General features: G+C 44.0%; 1 long non-coding RNA gene across 4 annotated transcripts in view; it reads right to left on the bottom strand.

The window, feature by feature from the left end:
* Positions 1–445: 445 nt before the first annotated feature.
* LOC147995555 (uncharacterized) overlaps positions 446–17265 on the bottom strand; it is a 66502-nt gene continuing 49682 nt past the window's right edge. For 2 of the 4 annotated variants that reach the window (XR_015683643.1, XR_015683641.1), the window contains exons 3-5: positions 4706–4855; positions 3998–4155; positions 1501–3698 (exon numbers count right to left, since the gene is read on the bottom strand). This is a non-coding gene — a long non-coding RNA (uncharacterized LOC147995555). Of the gene's footprint in view, positions 3699–3997; positions 4156–4705; positions 4856–5172; positions 5281–17265 lie in introns of those variants that run through there. The other 2 variants (XR_015683642.1, XR_015683644.1) reach the window with 2 other exon arrangements.

Here is a 17265-nt window from a genome sequence, read left to right as displayed (position 1 = left end):
GCAGAACAACTTCTGTATGTTCAAGCTCTAGTCTACGGAGCTAGCACCAGGACAGCCAAGGCTACACAAAGAAACCCTGTCTTGGAAAAACAAAACAAAAGAAATTATACCTTCCGAAATGGTACGATGATTATGTGTAGAAATTCATTTATTCAGCATGTTTATAGTGAGGCACCAGGCAGTTGGAATAGAACAGGGGTCACACCAAAAAACTCCAGAGAGCCAGTGTCTTGGTCCATTTTGTGCTACTGGTATGGAAGAACTAAGACTAGATAATTTATAATGAACAGAAAGTGTTCTCCATACATTTAAAGACAAAGGAATAAAAGAACCAGAGCTTGGCATTTGGTAAGGGATTTCCCACTGGGTCATCAAACACAGAGATGCAAAGATGAGAGGCAAAGAGAATTGTATGAAAGAGTGAACAAGGAGAGAAACTTATCTTGGTTACTTAATTTTTCATTTATTTATTTATTCACTTTATAACCCAATCACTGCCCTACCTCCCTTCCCCCCCCAAAGCCCCTTCCCCTCTTCCTCTGAGAGGGTACCTGTCCCCCGACCCAGGCGCATCCTTTCCAACTGAGGCCAGACAAGGCAGCCCAGTTAGGGGAATGTATTCCACAGACAGGCAACAGCTCCAGTTGTTGGGGGATGCACATCAAGACCAAGCTGCACATTTTCTACCATTTTAGAGGGGACTAGGTCCAGCCTGTGTATGATCTTTGGTCGGTAGTTCATTCAGTCTCTGAGAACCCCAAAGATTCAGATTAGTTGACTCTGTTGGTCTTCCTACTGAGTTCCTATCCCCTTCAGGTTCCTCAGTCCTTCCCCAGCTCTTCCACAAGACTTCCCAAGCTGGGGTTCTTGGCATCAGTTTCAGTCAGCTGCTGGGTGGAGCCTCTCAGAGGATAATTATGCTAGGCTCCTCTATTCCTTGACAATTTTGTGGTATATAGTAGATTCTACATATTCACCCCACCTCTCTTATCTCCTTCCAAGAGTTTTAAATCTACTTCTCCTTCCTCCAGGTCCTTTCCCACGTTCATAGCCCCCCATGTTTTTCAGAATTTCCTATTTGAGCACAATGCACCATATTGACTCCTCTTTTTTTCTTCCAAGTCCTTCTATGTAACACCCACATCTTGCTCACAGATCCACACCATCATCTTTTTTCTCATAAGTGTGTGATTAGTGATGCAGCCCTGAGAGCCTTTTCTCTACCTATGCCTGATGACTGGTGCAGCTTTGTACAAGTCCTATGCAGTCAACCATAGTCATCGAGAGTTAGTAAGTGCAATATCTTCATTGTGTACAGAAGACAGGATTTTACAGAAGTCTTCCTGGTCCTCTACCTCTTACAATCTGTGCCTCGATGCTTCCAAGCCTTGGGTGAGGGGGATTCGTTATGTTATTCCATATGAAGATGGACCCTTTACCGTCATTCTGTTATAGTTCTCTGTAACAATCTCCCTCCCCTATTAAAAAACAAAAACCTGCCCAGTGAGAGCTGCACTAATTTATTGAATAAGGATGAGTATTTAGAAGGTAGTTGGGTACTACATCATTCTGGCAGCACAATGGTAACAGATTCTCCTCTCCATCCACAGGTTTTGTTTGGTTTGTGACCATCTGATCCATCCAACTTCACCAGGTCCGCCTATCTAGCCACAGGTTTGGGACTGTGCATTTGAAGCTGAAGGGTTTACCAGTTGGTGCACAATTGAGAGCAATGACTATGTCTCTCCTAAAACCCTTCAGTTGCCAAAAGCTCAACAGGGAAGAGTTGGACTCCCCTGAGCTCCTATCCATCCATGATTAACTGTTAATGAGCTCAGACTTGTGAAAGCTAGATGCCGGGTGGTGCATCTGCTGTGAGATCATGTTTGCAATGACCGTGCCATGCCCTGAAGACTGCATATTTTCTCCTGATCATGTTCCCTTTACTCTCTCTTTCACAATGATTTCCGAGAAGTAGAAGAAGTAGAATAACATTCTTTTAAAACTGAGTATCAAACCATCATTTAGTCAACATCTTGGCCATGAGTATCTGCATTTGCCACCATTTCCTGCCAAGAGAAGCTTCTCTTATTAAGGCTGAAAGTAGCATTCATCTGTGGGTATAGACATAAAAATAGATTGCAGTTTGGTTCTATGTCAAATTAGCTAAACCACAGCAGTCAAGTCCTCCTAGGGTCTAAGGCCGCCCTAGTCATGGGTTATTTTGTCTGTCTGTCTGTCTGTCTGTCTGTTTCTTTGTTTGTTGACAAGGATTACAGACAAGCATGTATTCCTCCTGCAAAACAGGCCTCAAATCCAACCTGCAAGCTGGGTCCACTATAATAGTTACGGCATAGAGACTTGATATACCAGAGTTGGGGGGATACCTAGGGGGACCCCCATCCTCTCAGAAAAGAAGAGGAGGGGGTGGGAGAGTATGTCTGTGAGGGGGTAACTGGGAGATGTGGCAGCATTTAGGATGTAAATCAATAAATAACTCCTAAAAATAATAGTTATGCCATATTTTACCAGTGTGCACATCTTGCCCGGCAGGTTATCATTGTAGTCAATAGGGCTCACATCTGGGTAAGGTCACTGATGCCTACCTCTTTAAGCAGTCTGCATAGCATTCCCCAGCACAGAGAGAGCTACCCCAGCAGGAAAGAAACCTCCAAGTCTGTCCCATCTTGGTTTCTCTATATCTTGCAAACAGGTTATGTGGTATCTTCAGCAAGAAGACTTTATCATCTATTTTTGGTGGGCAACAAGAGGAATGACAATAGTCTATATTAATTTGGAGACCCTGAATCACCAGGAGGTACCCCATACTTGGCACTGGGATTGTTTGTTTCTTTCTTTCTTTCTTTCTTTGCTAACCAGTGGCTTCCAAGAGTAGTGTTATCTGGTCATGCAAGATATCTCCTGTCTAGCTAGGCTTTAGTTTATATGTATTTTTAATCTGATTTAGTGCATTTCCACATGGCTTTTCCATATGTCCTTCCTTTTGGTTAAGTTTCTCTCTCCCTCCTCTGTCCCTCTATCCTCCAGTCCCCATCCCTGCTTGAACTTTTCCACCTGGGATGATTTTCTTCTGAGTTTATATCACTACCTCTATTCAGCTAACTTCCTTCCCTTAGAACAGCCCCTCCTTCCAATAGCAACCCCACTCTAGAATTCTCAGAGGTCTTAATCCTTGACATTACTGCACTGGAGATTCTTACTGACCCGTAAACTTTGAGGGATGCTTTTGTTTTTACTTGTACCCTATTATTTTTTATTAATGTATTTATTCACTTTATATCTCAATGTCAGCCCCCCCTTTCCTCCCAGTCCTCACTTTACACAGGTCCTTCTCCAAGAGCCCCCTCTCTTCTCCTCTGAGAAGGGAGAGCCCTCATCCCCAAGGTATTACCAACACCACCGCCACCGCCACCCTACCCCACCCTAGGCACATCAAGTCTCTGCAGGACTAGGTGCATCCACAGAGCAGCCCAGTTAGGGGAATGGGATCCACAGGCAGGTAACAGATTCAGGGACAGTCCCCACTCCAGTTGTTGAAGGCCATGCTGCACATCTGCTATATATGGCCAACGGTGAGAAGTAGGTCCAGTCCATGCTCATTCTTTGGTTGGTAGTCAGTCTCTGGGAGACCCCAAAGGGTCTAGGTTAGTTGTCTCTGTTGGTCTTCCTGTGGAGTCCTTGAGAGACACAAATACAGCATATGAATGAACACACACAGAGAGAGAGAGAGAGAGAGAGAGAGAGAGAGAGAATAGAAATAAGAAAAGGGAAGTCTAGGATGCAAACACTAGCTGCATTCTGTAATCAAATTTCACGTTTTCTGCTACCCCACCCCCTCCTTGATAAGGATAATTACACATATTCCATGGGGCTATTGTAGGAATTATCCTTTGGGGAAAGATTTCATAGTTTGTTGGGCACACTGAAGACATTCATTACCAATTTTAGTCTTTAGTCAGCCATAAAGAGAAGTTACCAGAATGACCAAACTGCAGGGTCCCTTTTAGCTTTGTTCTGCTTGGACAGTTCTAAGACTCTGTGGCACTTGTAACGGTGCCCACTGACCAGGGTCCTGGCTCATCCCAATGAGTGAGGCTCCATCTGTCCCTGAGCAAAAATCTTCTCCAGGGTGACCTGAAATGAAGCCAGTGGGATCAGGCAGGCATTAATCAGACATTGCTCTAGTTGTGGCGCCAGCAAGGCCGGGCAGTGTTCTGGCTATTTAGTTTCCCCTATCAACTTTCATATCATTCCACCAACCCGTTGCCATGACAGTGAACCCCAAGAGGCACCTAGAAGTAGCCCAAGCTAAAGAGGAAAGTTCCATTGATCTCAATCAATCTGACTCAGTCTTGGTTGATTTGAGAGTCCTGGAATAATAAAGAGATAATACCAATTTAAATTTGCTGAACACTTTTTGTTTCTAGGCTAGACAAGATATTAGGTATTTTGTCTCAATTGTCTCACTTTTCACAATGGTAGCATGAAACTGAAATCCTCATTCCCAATTTAAAAAAAAAAAAAAAAAGACTGACTTTTCAGAGAGCTCACCAATGTCGTCACACAGACATGAAGTGAAGTGATAAAGTCAGGATGAAGTTGTGCCCCAGCACCATCTCTGAGACAGCATGATTTCAAAGACTCCATACCCTTCTTTCAAAAAGTTAGTACCAAAAGTTAGTACCTTTTCCCACTTCCTGAATATTCCTGAGAGAGGTCAAGAGGCTAGCTCTTCGGAGATTTGAATCTTCAAGGGGATAAAGCCGAACCACCAAAAATATATACTTAAAATTTTTCTGACACAATCCTAACTTCAAGTGTTCTGCCTGGTTTTCTGTGTGTGTGTGAGAGAGAGAGAGAGAGAGAGAGAGAGAGAGAGAGAGAGAGAGAGAGAGAACAAAAAATTCTATCATGTTGGTCTGCAAATTATCACCTTCCCAAGGGATCATTCACATCTGCACACAGTATAATATTTGATAACATCTGTCATGCCCTGTCACAACATTTAACTCTAAAGAATGCTATCCCTGAATTTAGCACAAAATAACAACTGGTAAGTAGGGCTTTAGCTGTGGGGCTCTGTCTAAGCAAGAAGGATACTAAAAGAAAGAAACCTTCTCAATAGTAAACTCAAGGAGCCAAAGAACTCACCGAAAGAGCAAACTGACATTCCTTGCCAGCCACCCACACCCCTGACAGCATCACTGTTGATCTACAGAGTCCGAGCATGGGGAATCCATGGCATGGGAAAATCCATCTGGCTTTTGTGGCCCCAGACATCTGGATTCCCTAACCCCAGGCAACAGGCCCAGAAAGAAGTTATCCAGCCAGTGTATTGATGCTTGGGAAACCATTTGGAGGGACCTCTGCCAAGTTATCTCCCTCCTGAGCAAACAACATGTCTCACTATCTAAGGGTCAACACAGCAGTGTTTATATATACTTAAACTATTTCTCTCATTAATTAATTAACTCTCTGGGTGGCCTTTGGCCAGACTGCTAAAGCTTTTCCCTTCGGTTTCCTTATCTATAAAATAATGTAGGAATTAAGCCGGGTGGTTTCTAAGCTTTCTTCCTTCTCTTGTTCTTATGACCGTAGGATCCTACTGTAAAAGAACAGGATGGACAACAAGAAGACTTAGCTTAAATACTGCCCTTGCTCGGCCAACATGGGAAAGTCCCTCTTTATTTCTGGGTCCCAGTCTCCTTGTGTAGTTAGATGTGTGGGAGGGGGGAATAGATGATCTCTGAGACCGCCACAGAAATCAGGAAAAATCTTTGGCATGCTCGCTCCTGTATGTACTCTATGACCAAATCCTCTCCTTTAAAACATGGCCTTATCTCAACAGTTATAGCACCACCTGTTAGTTAAATCCATGTTGATCTCCCTCCTGAATGATAACAATTACCTCCTAATATGTCCATCAATGTGCATTATCTCCTGCCCCATCCATTATACCAGAGGCACCCAGGGTATTGGTTGTTTTGTTTCAAAACATATTCTGGGGCTGGAGATAGTTCAGTGAATAAAAGGTTTGCTCTATAAGCATGAGGACCTAAGTTCAACTCTCCAGAACTCACTTTAAAAAAAAAAAGTCAGGAGCCAGAAGCATAGTTCTCTGACAGTTCTGGGGTAAAGGTACTTACTGCCCAACCTGATGACCAGAGTTCCATCCCTGAGACCATTCACATGGCAGCAAGAGACCTAACTCCTTGAAGTGGTTCTCTGTCTTCTACACTCACACTGTGACATATTTTACACACACACACACACACACACACACACACACGTGTGCGAACATGCATGCACATAAATAAATAATTAATTTAATTAATTGATTAGAATAAAGGCTAGGTATGTGTGTTACTTTTATCCTCATCACTAGGCATGTGGAATCACAGAAAGATCATTGGGGCTCACTGGACAACCAATTTAACCTAATAAATGAGTTCCCAGCCAGTGAGCATCCCTGTCTGTCTCAAAAACCAAGATGGATAGCTCCTGAGGAACGGAAGGGCCCTGTCTCAACAAACAAGTTTGACAGCACCTGAAGAATGACACCTCAGGATGTCCCCTGGCCTTCATGCAGTGCTCACACACAAGTACGTGAACATCCATACATATATGTCTACCTGCCACACAAAGATAAATACACAGAGAGAGAAAGACACTTCTATGTAGCCATAGGTTCTTATCATTAGCCTGCTGCTGGTATGGGCTCTCATTTTGTTTAGGGTAAAGAACCCTGCCCTGTGTCTCACCACCTTCCATGCGGTGTGTGTGTGTGTGTGTGTGTGTGTGTGTGTGTGTGTGTGTGTGTGTGTGTGTGTGTGTGTGTGTGACATCCCATTCTTAATGGAGCACATTTCCTCCCTTTCCTGGATCTTCTCTGAAATGTGCCCAGCTAGCTGAGATCCCTGGCTACACTCAGTTTTGTCTCTCCTGCAGAGCACTGCTGCTCTGCTCCTTTCTGATGTGCAGTCTATGGGGAGAGTGCTGTTTTTTCTGCTGCTCCTGCTCACCTTGCCATCTACCCTCTGTCAATGCTTCCAAGAGGAACAGGGGGAGATGGATGCTCTGCCCTTAGGAAACCCCTAAAGTGAGTACAGCATCTCCTAAAATGAATTCTGCAGACACAGAGGCTCAGAACACTCTAATCTATGCCTTTGAGGCATCCCAAGAGAAGTCCTGCTGGATGCTGGAGAACTCGGCCCAGAGCAAGCTTGAGATGCAAAGTCAACTGTGGGCTGTCCTCAAGGTCCATTCCAGCAGAGAATGCAAAGAAGTTCAACCTGACACCTTTGGGAGCTGGCTGCCCTCCCAGCTACTGGGTAGTACAGAGCAATGGCTCCATAGCATCCGACTGGTTATTGAGATGAGACTGTATTTTTATTCACGGAAAGACAAGATGATGAGGAAGATATGACATGCCTGCTCTCCCACCCCAAACACTCAATCCACTGATGGCTGAAGAGAGATTAGCAGCCTCCTCCTTCAGGAAGCACGCCTGCACCTTCTTAGTCATACTTAAGGCTCTGTCTTTATGCCTCTACATCCCACCCCAAGTACCTGGTAGCCCTGTGCTCAGGACAAAACACTAAGTGCTTATGTTTCTGAATCTGTCTCCCCCACCAGGCTGTAGGCTGCTCAACCAAATGACCTAGTCTTACATCTCAGGTAGCGTGATAATGTGTTGTATCTCTGCATACCGGTTGTAAGACTGATCTTATACAGCAACAAAATTGATGAGAAACTCATTATGGTCCTTCTCCTGATACCTCATTCTGCCTAAGTGCTTTCTAAGAGTCAAGCATCCTATAAACCATGGCATCATTCAGTCTGTCAGTCCCACATAATAAGCTTTTTATAGGTAGTGAAAGGGTTTTTAGGATTTATCTGCTTCCATGTTTTCTGAAAACCTGATTTCCAGAGGGCAGAAGTGACTTCCCAGATCACCACGTGGTCCTTGGAATTCTCTGGGCTTGGGGACAGAGAAGTCCTTGTGGAGGTTTACAGAAGAAAGGAAGCAGGCCAAGATTTAAACCACAGATTGGGCTGTGTTGTTTTCTGATTAAAGGGCTTCAGTGCCTGCACTCTACCCTTGAGATAAGTGCATTCTTCTGGGTGTGTTCTCCAAAGCCCCAGGTGCCAGCTTCCTCTGCAGACACAGACCACAGAGCTCTGAGCCTTAGGCTCCAACTTAGCACATTCCAACTCTAACCACACCCTTACCACTTCTCATTCCAAAGATGTTCCCTACCTCCCCGGCTAGTCAGTTCCTGCTCATCCTTCCTCTGTGATTGACCATCTTCCTCCTCTATAAGGTCTTCCCTGCTAATCTTCCTGTCCTATACAATCTCCAATACATCCTGGGCTATATATCCACTAAGTTCAACATTCCTGCAGCCCAGCCCACCCAACCGTGAACTCCCCTAGGCTAGAATTTCCTCTCTTCTTTATTACTGTGTTTCTACTGGCAAGCTCTCCCATCAGCAATCAAGGACCTGTTAGCTACATTGTGGGTAGGGCACTGATTTGCAGGTATGAACTGCCCCTCTGCTTCTTGACTCCATTAGAGGCTGATGATTATCAGCTTAGCAGACATTTGTACCCAAAGCAGGACCAGTAGTTGTAGGAGCAACCTACAAGAAGGCTGTAAGGTGCAGGGCTGCCCAGACTCCAGCCTCACCATCCATCTAGGATCTTTGTGGAGGGGAAGTCTTCATCTCCCTCTGATTCCCGGCAACGACTTCACGAAGCTCATAGGCAAGGGGGTAAATGGGCAGGAAGTGTGCAGTAGAGCTGCCACATGCTCCCACCCTCAACATATATCCTGTTGCTGCCTCTGACAGGATGCTATTGCAGACTCTACGGCTTATTGTCAGGAGATGTGCTTTCCTGAGCTCATTAAAGGACCTTTCTCCAGGACCAACCCCCCCTTTTCCTCCATCCCTAATAACACTGAGAGAAAGGGGACTTGGAACACCTCCAGATGGATGGAGACAGTTTTCCCTTCAACCCTAGGCTTTTATACTTTCCAGGCTGACTGACAATTGTGATCATAGATGGCTCCCATTTGAATACCTCTGTGCATCTGGGCACTGACAGGCATTGGCTAAACTCAGCCATCGGAGCCATCATGTAAGGTTGGACTCACTATTTTTCTTACTTTTACAGTAGAACAAGCTGAGATTCAGAGAGGTGAAAATATAGGCCATAGTAGCTGAGTTGGGCAGTATACTCATGTAATCCCAACACTCAGGAAGCCAAGGAAAGAGGATTGTGAGTTTAAGGCCAGCAAGATCCTGTCTCAAAACAAAATAACCAAAACAAATTTCCTTAAATGTGCCCAACGTCACACATGCCAAAGAAAACAGAAAAAGAGGTTCACATGTGTGTCTGCCTGACTCCATCATTCCTTTCTATGCAGCATCCCTTTGCTGCCACCCTTGCCCATGAGCTTCTTTTCCTCCTATGCCATAGAAAAATGCAGCGAACTAAGAAGGAAAAGATTTCCCAGGAGCCAGAATCTCCCTAAAGGGAATCTAGAGGACACAGGCTCTTCCCTCAATCCTAGGAAATAATTAGCACTAGATGAGAGGTGAAATAACTCCCATCTTGTGTTTGGTCAAGCCTTAACCAAGTCCCAGGACTTCCACTCATATAGAAGAAGGCAGTCCAGCTCTTTGTCATTCATGGGACAAGGCAGGTCAAGAGTGAGGATAATCAAAACTTGAAAGAACAAGTTGAAGTTAGGAGATTTTGTACCAGGCAGAGAAGATAAGTGAAGCTCAAACAACCATGGCTCAGGGGTAGAGAGATGGCTTAGCACTTAAGAACACTGGGGGATCTTGCGAAGGACCCAAGGTCAGTTTCCAGTGCCCACATAGTAGCTCACAACCATCCATATTCCAGTTCCAAGAGATCTAATGCTTTCTTCTGGCCTTTGCACAAACACATATGCTGAGAAAACACAAATACACATAAGATAAAAGAAATTTAAGATGTTTAGCATACCAAACTTCTCCAACACCTCACTCACCTCTTATGGCTTGGTCACCCTGATATCCTCCAAGGACCTGAAATCTAATCGTTTCCATGTAAGGGGAATCACTTTATTCAGTGAAGCAGACAAGGAATCCTGCTTCTGTTCCATAGCTAGTTTGCTTGCTTGCTTTGTTTATGTAACAACCTAGTGTGGCATAGGTCTTAGGTCCTGAATCCAAGATTCAAGCCTCAAGCTTTAGTAATAATCACTACTTATAAGACCACAGGTGGGTATATATTGTAACAAGTCTGAGATTCTTTTTGGAGTGGTTGAAACAAGGTTTCTCTCTCGAACGCTGTAGACCAGGCCAGCCTTAAACTCACAAAGATCTGCCGCCCTGTAGGCAGATTAAAGGTGTGTAGCACTAAGCTGCAACTCTGAACTTCTATTAGTTTGTATTTCTTGGTAGAGAAAGAGGAGGAAGAAAAGGACTAGCATCTGCTCATTGGTTTGCTGAGATAATTAAGCAAATTGGTATGTGAAGCACTTAGCACGGTGCCTGTGGTTTACTCTCAGATTGGAAGTTGAACTATTGCCACTTCTACTGCTGTCCTTTGTTACATTTACTGAAGCTGTATGTGCTGCCCTGTAACACATTAGACCTGAGGCAAGGTGGCTGCTGAGTCCCTCTGGTCCACAGACTTTCACACAGCCAGCATCTAGATCCACACTCCATGAGGAACAGAAGCTATATATCTGGATCTCAAAAGAAAACAAAAACAACAACAGATAGACAGACAAAAGTGTCTCAGGATAAAGGCATGGAAAAACACAGATCTCCATGCAGTAGTTCTATTTTTGCCTGTTTTCTTTGCAAACTTACCACACATTTACCCAGTCCCTGTAGAACTATACAGAATTCTTTACCTGTGTTATCCCAATCAATCACTACAACATGTGTCATATGTAGGTACTGTTATAATTCCCATTTTATAAGTGAGCTTGATTGTAAGAGTGAGTGAGATGACTTTGAGTGAGATGACTCAGAAGGCAAAGGTACTTGCCACCAAGCCTAATGCCCTGAGTTCAATCCTCAGAACCCACATGGGGGGGAAAAAAGAACTGAATCAAGTTGTCCTCTTATGTTCCCATGCATGTGCCCACACACATACTCACATGGTAAATAAATGAAGAATTTTTAATTTAAGAAGTTTGGAAGCGGCACTTGATTTTTGACAAAGGAGCCAAAACCATCAAGTGGAAAAAAGATAGCATTTTCAGCAAATGGTGCTGGTTCAACTGGAGGTCAACATGTAGAAGAATGCAGATCGATCCATGCTTATCACCCTGTACAAAGCTTAGGTCCAAGTGGATCAAGGACCTCCACATCAAACCAGATACACTCAAACTAATAGAAGAAAAACTAGGACAGCATCTCGAACACATGGACACTGGAAAACATTTCCTGAACAAAACACCAATGGCTTATGCTCTAAGATCAAGAATCGACAAATGGGATCTCATAAAACTGCAAAGCTTCTGTAAGGCAAAGGACACTGTGGTTAGGACAAAACGGCAACCAACAGATTGGGAAAAGATCTTTACCAATCCTACAACAGATAGAGGCCTTATATCCAAAATATACAAAGAACTCAAGAAGTTAGACCGCAGGGAGACAAATAACCCTATTAAAAAATGGGGTTCAGAGATCTCCCATGCTCATGGATTGGCAGGATTAATATAGTAAAAATGGCCATTTTACCAAAAGCAATATACAGATTCAATGCAATCCCCATCAAAATACCAATCCAATTCTTCAAAGAGTTAGACAGAACAATTTGCAAATTCATCTGGAATAACAAAAAACCCAGGATAGCTAAAGCTATCCTCAACAATGAAAGGACTTCAGGGGGAATCACTATCCCTGAACTCAAGCAGTATTACAGAGCAATAGTGATAAAAACTGCATGGTATTGGTACAGAGACAGACAGATAGACCAATGGAATAGAATTGAAGACCCAGAAATGAACCCACACACATATGGTCACTTGATTTTTGACAAAGGAGCCAAAACCATCCAATGGAAAAAAGATAGCATTTTCAGCAAATGGTGCTGGTTCAACTGGAGGTCAACATGTAGAAGAATGCAGATCGATCCATGCTTATCACCCTGTACAAAGCTTAAGTCCAAGTGGATCAAGGACCTCCACATCATAGCAGACACACTCAAACTAATAGAAGAAAAACTAGGGAAGCATCTGGAACACATGGGCACTGGAAAAAATTTCCTGAACAAAACACCAATGGCTTACGCTCTAAGATCAAGAATTGACAAATGGGATCTCATAAAACTGCAAAGCTTCTGTAAGGCAAAGGACACTGTGGTTAGGACAAAACGGCAACCAACAGATTGGGAAAAGATCTTTACCAATCCTACAACAGATAGAGGCCTTATATCCAAAATATACAAAGAACTCAAGAAGTTAGACCACAGGGAAACAAATAACCCTATTAAAAAATGGGGCTCAGAGCTAAACAAAGAATTCACAGCTGAGGAATGCCGAATGGCGGAGAAACACCTAAAGAAATGTTCAACATCTTTAGTCATAAGGGAAATGCAAATCAAAACAACCCTGAGATTTCACCTCACACCAGTGAGAATGGCTAAGATCAAAAACTCAGGGGACAACAGATGCTGGCAAGGATGTGGAGAAAGAGGAACACTCCTCCATTGTTGGTGGGATTGCAAACTGGTACAACCATTCTGGAAATCAGTCTGGAGGATCCTCAGAAAATTGGACATTGAACTGCCTGAGGATCCAGCTATACCTCTCTTGGGCATATACCCAAAAGATGCCCCAACATATAAAAAAGACACGTGCTCCACTATGTTCATTGCAGCCTTATTTATAATAGCCAGAAGCTGGAAAGAACCCAGATGCCCTTCAACAGAGGAATGGATACAGAAAATGTGGTACATCTACACAATGGAATATTACTCAGCTATCAAAAACAATGACTTTATGAAATTCGTAGGCAAATGGCTGGAACTGGAAAATATCATCCTGAGTGAGCTAACCCAAACACAGAAAGACATACATGGTATGCACTCACTGATAAGTGGCTATTAGCCCAAATGCTTGATTACCCTAAATGCCTAGAACAAATGAAACTCAAGACAGATGATCAAAATGTGAATGGTTCACTCCTTCTTTAAAAGGGGAACAAGAATACCCTTGGCAGGGAAGAGAGAGGCAAAGATTAAAACAGAGACTGAAGGAACACCCATTCAGAGTCTGCCCCACATGTGGCCCATGCATATACAGCCATCCAATTAGACAAGATGGATGAAGCAAAGAAGTGCAGACCGACAGGAGCCGGATGTAGATCGCTCCTGAGAGACACAGCCAGAATACAGCAAATACAGAGGCGAATACCAGCAGCAAACCACTGAACTGAGAATAGGACCCCCGGTGAAGGAATCAGAGAAAGAACTGGAAGAGCTTGAAGGGGCTCGAGACCCCATATGTACAACAATGCCAAGCAACCAGAGCTTCCAGGGACTAAGCCACTACCTAAAGACTATACATGGACTGACCCTGGACTCTGACCTCATAGGTAGCAATGAATATCCTAGTAAGAGCACCAGTGGAAGGGGAAGCCCTGGGTCCTGCTAAGACTGAACCCCCAGTGAACTAGACTGTTGGGGGGAGGGGGACAATAGGGGGAGGGTGGGGAGGGGAACACCGATAAGAAAGGGGAGGGGGGAGGGGGATGTTTGCCCGGAAACTGGGAAAGGGAATAACACTCGAAATGTATATAAGAAATACTCAAGTTAATAAAAAAAAAATGGGGTTCAGGGGTTGGGGATTTAGCTCAGTGGTAGAGCGCTTGCCTAGCAATCGCAAGGCCCTGGGTTCGGTCCCCAGCCACAAAACATAGAAAAGAAAAAAAATGGGGTTCAGAGCTAAACAAAGAATTCACAGCTGAGGAATGCCGAATGGCTGAGAAACACCTAAAGAAATGTTCAACATCTTTAGTCATAAGGGAAATGCAAATCAAAACAACCCTGAGATTTCACCTCACACCAGTGAGAATGGCAAAGATCAAAATCTCAGGGGACAGCAGATGCTGGCGAGGATGCAGAGAAAGAGGAACACTCCTCCATTGTTGGTGGGATTGCAGACTGGTACAACCATTCTGGAAATCAGTCTGGAGGTTCCTCAGAAAATTGGACATTGAACTGCCTGAGGATCCAGCTATACCTCTCTTGGGCATATACCCAAAAGATGCCCCAACATATAACAAAGACACATGCTCCACTATGTTCATCGCAGCCTTATTTATAATAGCCAGAAGCTGGAAAGAACCCAGATGCCCTTCAACAGAGGAATGGATACAGAAAATGTGGTACATCTACACAATGGAATATTACTCAGCTATCAAAAACAATGACTTTATGAAATTCGTAGGCAAATGGTTGGAACTGGAAAATATCATCCTGAGTGAGGTAACCCAATCACAGAAAAACACACATGGTATGCACTCATTGATAAGTGGCTATTAGCCCAAATGCTTGAATTACCCTAGATGCCTAGAACACATGAAACTCAAGACGGATGATCAAAATGTGAATGCTTCAGTCCTTCTTTAAAAGGGGAACAAGAATACCCGTGGCAGGGAATAGAGAGGCAAAGATTAAAACAGACACAGAGGGGTTGGGGATTTAGCTCAGTGGTAGAGCGCTTGCCTAGGAAGCGCAAGGCCCTGGGTTCGGTCCCCAGCTCCGAAAAATAGAACCAAAAAAAAAAAAACAGACACAGAAGGAACACCCATTCAGAGCCTGCCCCACATGTAGCCCATACATATACAGCCATCCAATTAGACAAGATGGATGAAGCAAAGAAGTGCAGGCCGACAGGAGCCGGATGTAGATCACTCCTGAGCTTGAAGGGGCTCGAGACCCCATATGTACAACAATGCCAAGCAACCAGAGCTTCCAGGGACTAAGTCACTACCTAAAGACTATACATGGACTGACCCTGGACTCTGACCTCATAGGTAGCAATGAATATCCTAGTAAGAGCACCAGTGGAAGGGGAAGCCCTGGGTCCTGCTAAGACTGAACCCCCAGTGAACTAGACTGTTGGGGGGAGGGCGGCAATGGGGGGAGGGTTGGGAGGGGAACACCCATAAGGAAGGGGAGGGGGGAGGGGGATGTTTGCCCGGAAACCGGGAAAGGGAATAACACTCGAAATGTATATAAGAAATACTCAAGTTAATAAAAAAGAAAAAAGAAAAAGAAAAAAAAAAAGAAATACTCAAGTTAATAAAAAAAAAAAAAAGAAGAAGTTTGGAAGCTTGCCCAAGTTCCCACACTTAATGGTTTGAAATGATCACAGCAACTACTACTCTTCTAAACACCCAGGGCATCAGTTAGACTCAAGTAGATGGGACTAGGCAAGCACTCTACTTTTTGTTGAATTTCTGTTTTCCTCTGTTACAACACAAAATAAAGATTACCTTCTAAGAATGTTGTAGTCACTGGGGCCTCGTGGCCACGGCCCTAACGCAACATCTAAGCCATTAGGCAGCTCTTGTCTCTAGTGAACATCTCTTTTACTCAAACCTACTTGACCATAAGGATTATGTATGTAGTGCTTTAAAAACAGTTTCCTGACATCTGCCCGTGATTTGCTGAATCCTAATTCTTAGACAAAGCTCATGGTAAGCAATCCTTCAGAAGTGCCACATAATGCAGTGAGATAAATTAGAACTCAGTGGAACACTGAGTACACTTTCAAATAATTCGAATGCCAGTGTCTACCATCAGAACCATGAATTTAGAGTCTTGTGGATGAACTCAGCCAGTGAACAGAATTTTATGTAAGTAGGTAGATGACTCCAATGTGCAACCTTTTCTCTCAAGCCAAATTTGTACCAAAAGAATGTTCTAGAACCCTAATGGTCAAGTAGGTTCAGGAAAACTAGGTTTAAGAATGTCCTATATCAACACTGTCCAGTGTGGTGGGCCCTAGAGCTGAGGAACTGAAATGTTTATTTGCACTGAAACAATATGCATGTAGCTTTGTGTGGCTGAGTGAGATGAGTAACCCACACAGACTACCTCAAAGTATATGTGGATAACTAGCAGGAGAACAAAAACTAGAGGGTCAGTTGCTAGGGAGATGACTGACTGAATGAAGTGCTTTTTACAGAAGCCTGAGGATCTAAGTTCATATCTCCAGACCCTACATAAAACCCAGACATGGAAGCACACATCTGTAATCCCAACACTTTAGTGACAAGAGTGATAGGCAAGTACGTGAGAATCTGCAGGAGCTTGTGGGCCAGCTAACCTATCATGAACAAAAACCTTGTCTCAAACAATATCAAAGGTGACAGCCAACATCAAGGATGTTCTCCAAACTCTTTCATTGGTATACACATGCATGCACATGCACACACACACACACACACACACACACACACACACACACACACACACACACCCCAATCACAGAAAAAAATTAAGAAAACAAGAGAGACCTTCCTTCATAAAAGGGGCTAGTTTCTCTGAACCATTTCCTAGAACATCAGAATTTTTTCATGGGATCTAAGACAACTGTTCTCAGTGCTCCATTTGCTAAAGCCCCCACCTGGCCTCTTTCTTGGCTCAGCTGAAGAAGGAAAACACATATCTCCAGACTTCCAAAAAGAGCCTTGAAGAGGCAGGAAAAGCCAGAGGGGCAGGCCAAGGTGGCCAGTTTCTATTTAAAAGATGACTTCCTCTTCAAAATAAGCTTTATCCTCCAACTGTACAGTCAGGGCAGAGGTTATGACAGACATTGTGTTACTGGACATTAAACTGCCTCAGAGGTCACTAGGCACCTGGTAGACATGTCCTGACAGAAGGTTCTTAATCAAACTCACCCCTGCCCCCTGAGACCTGAAAGCCCTGGAAGGGGAGGAGAGGGGCCAGGGAGGCCAGCTGTCCCAGTAGCTAGGGGTTTCCCCTCCCCCTCCACATTCCCTGGCTTCTCCACATTGCCCATCCTGGTGTAGGATGTTTGTTAGTTAAACAGACAGGCAGTCTTGCCTGGAACAGACCACCCTGACAATAACACAGGAAGCTCTATCTATTGGGTTTCATCTCCCTGATGTGAGTTCACTTTTGGATGACAAACTGTGATGTCCAACCAAATGTTTCCCTATAGTCACCGCTGCTATTGTTTTTCTCTCCCCCAGGACCACT

Source organism: Rattus norvegicus, chromosome 3 (assembly GCF_021556685.1).
Source record: "Rattus norvegicus strain SHRSP/BbbUtx chromosome 3, alternate assembly SHRSP_T2T, whole genome shotgun sequence".
NCBI classification, from domain to species: Eukaryota; Metazoa; Chordata; class Mammalia; order Rodentia; family Muridae; genus Rattus; species Rattus norvegicus.
This window is presented reverse-complemented; position numbering and strand designations above follow the sequence as displayed.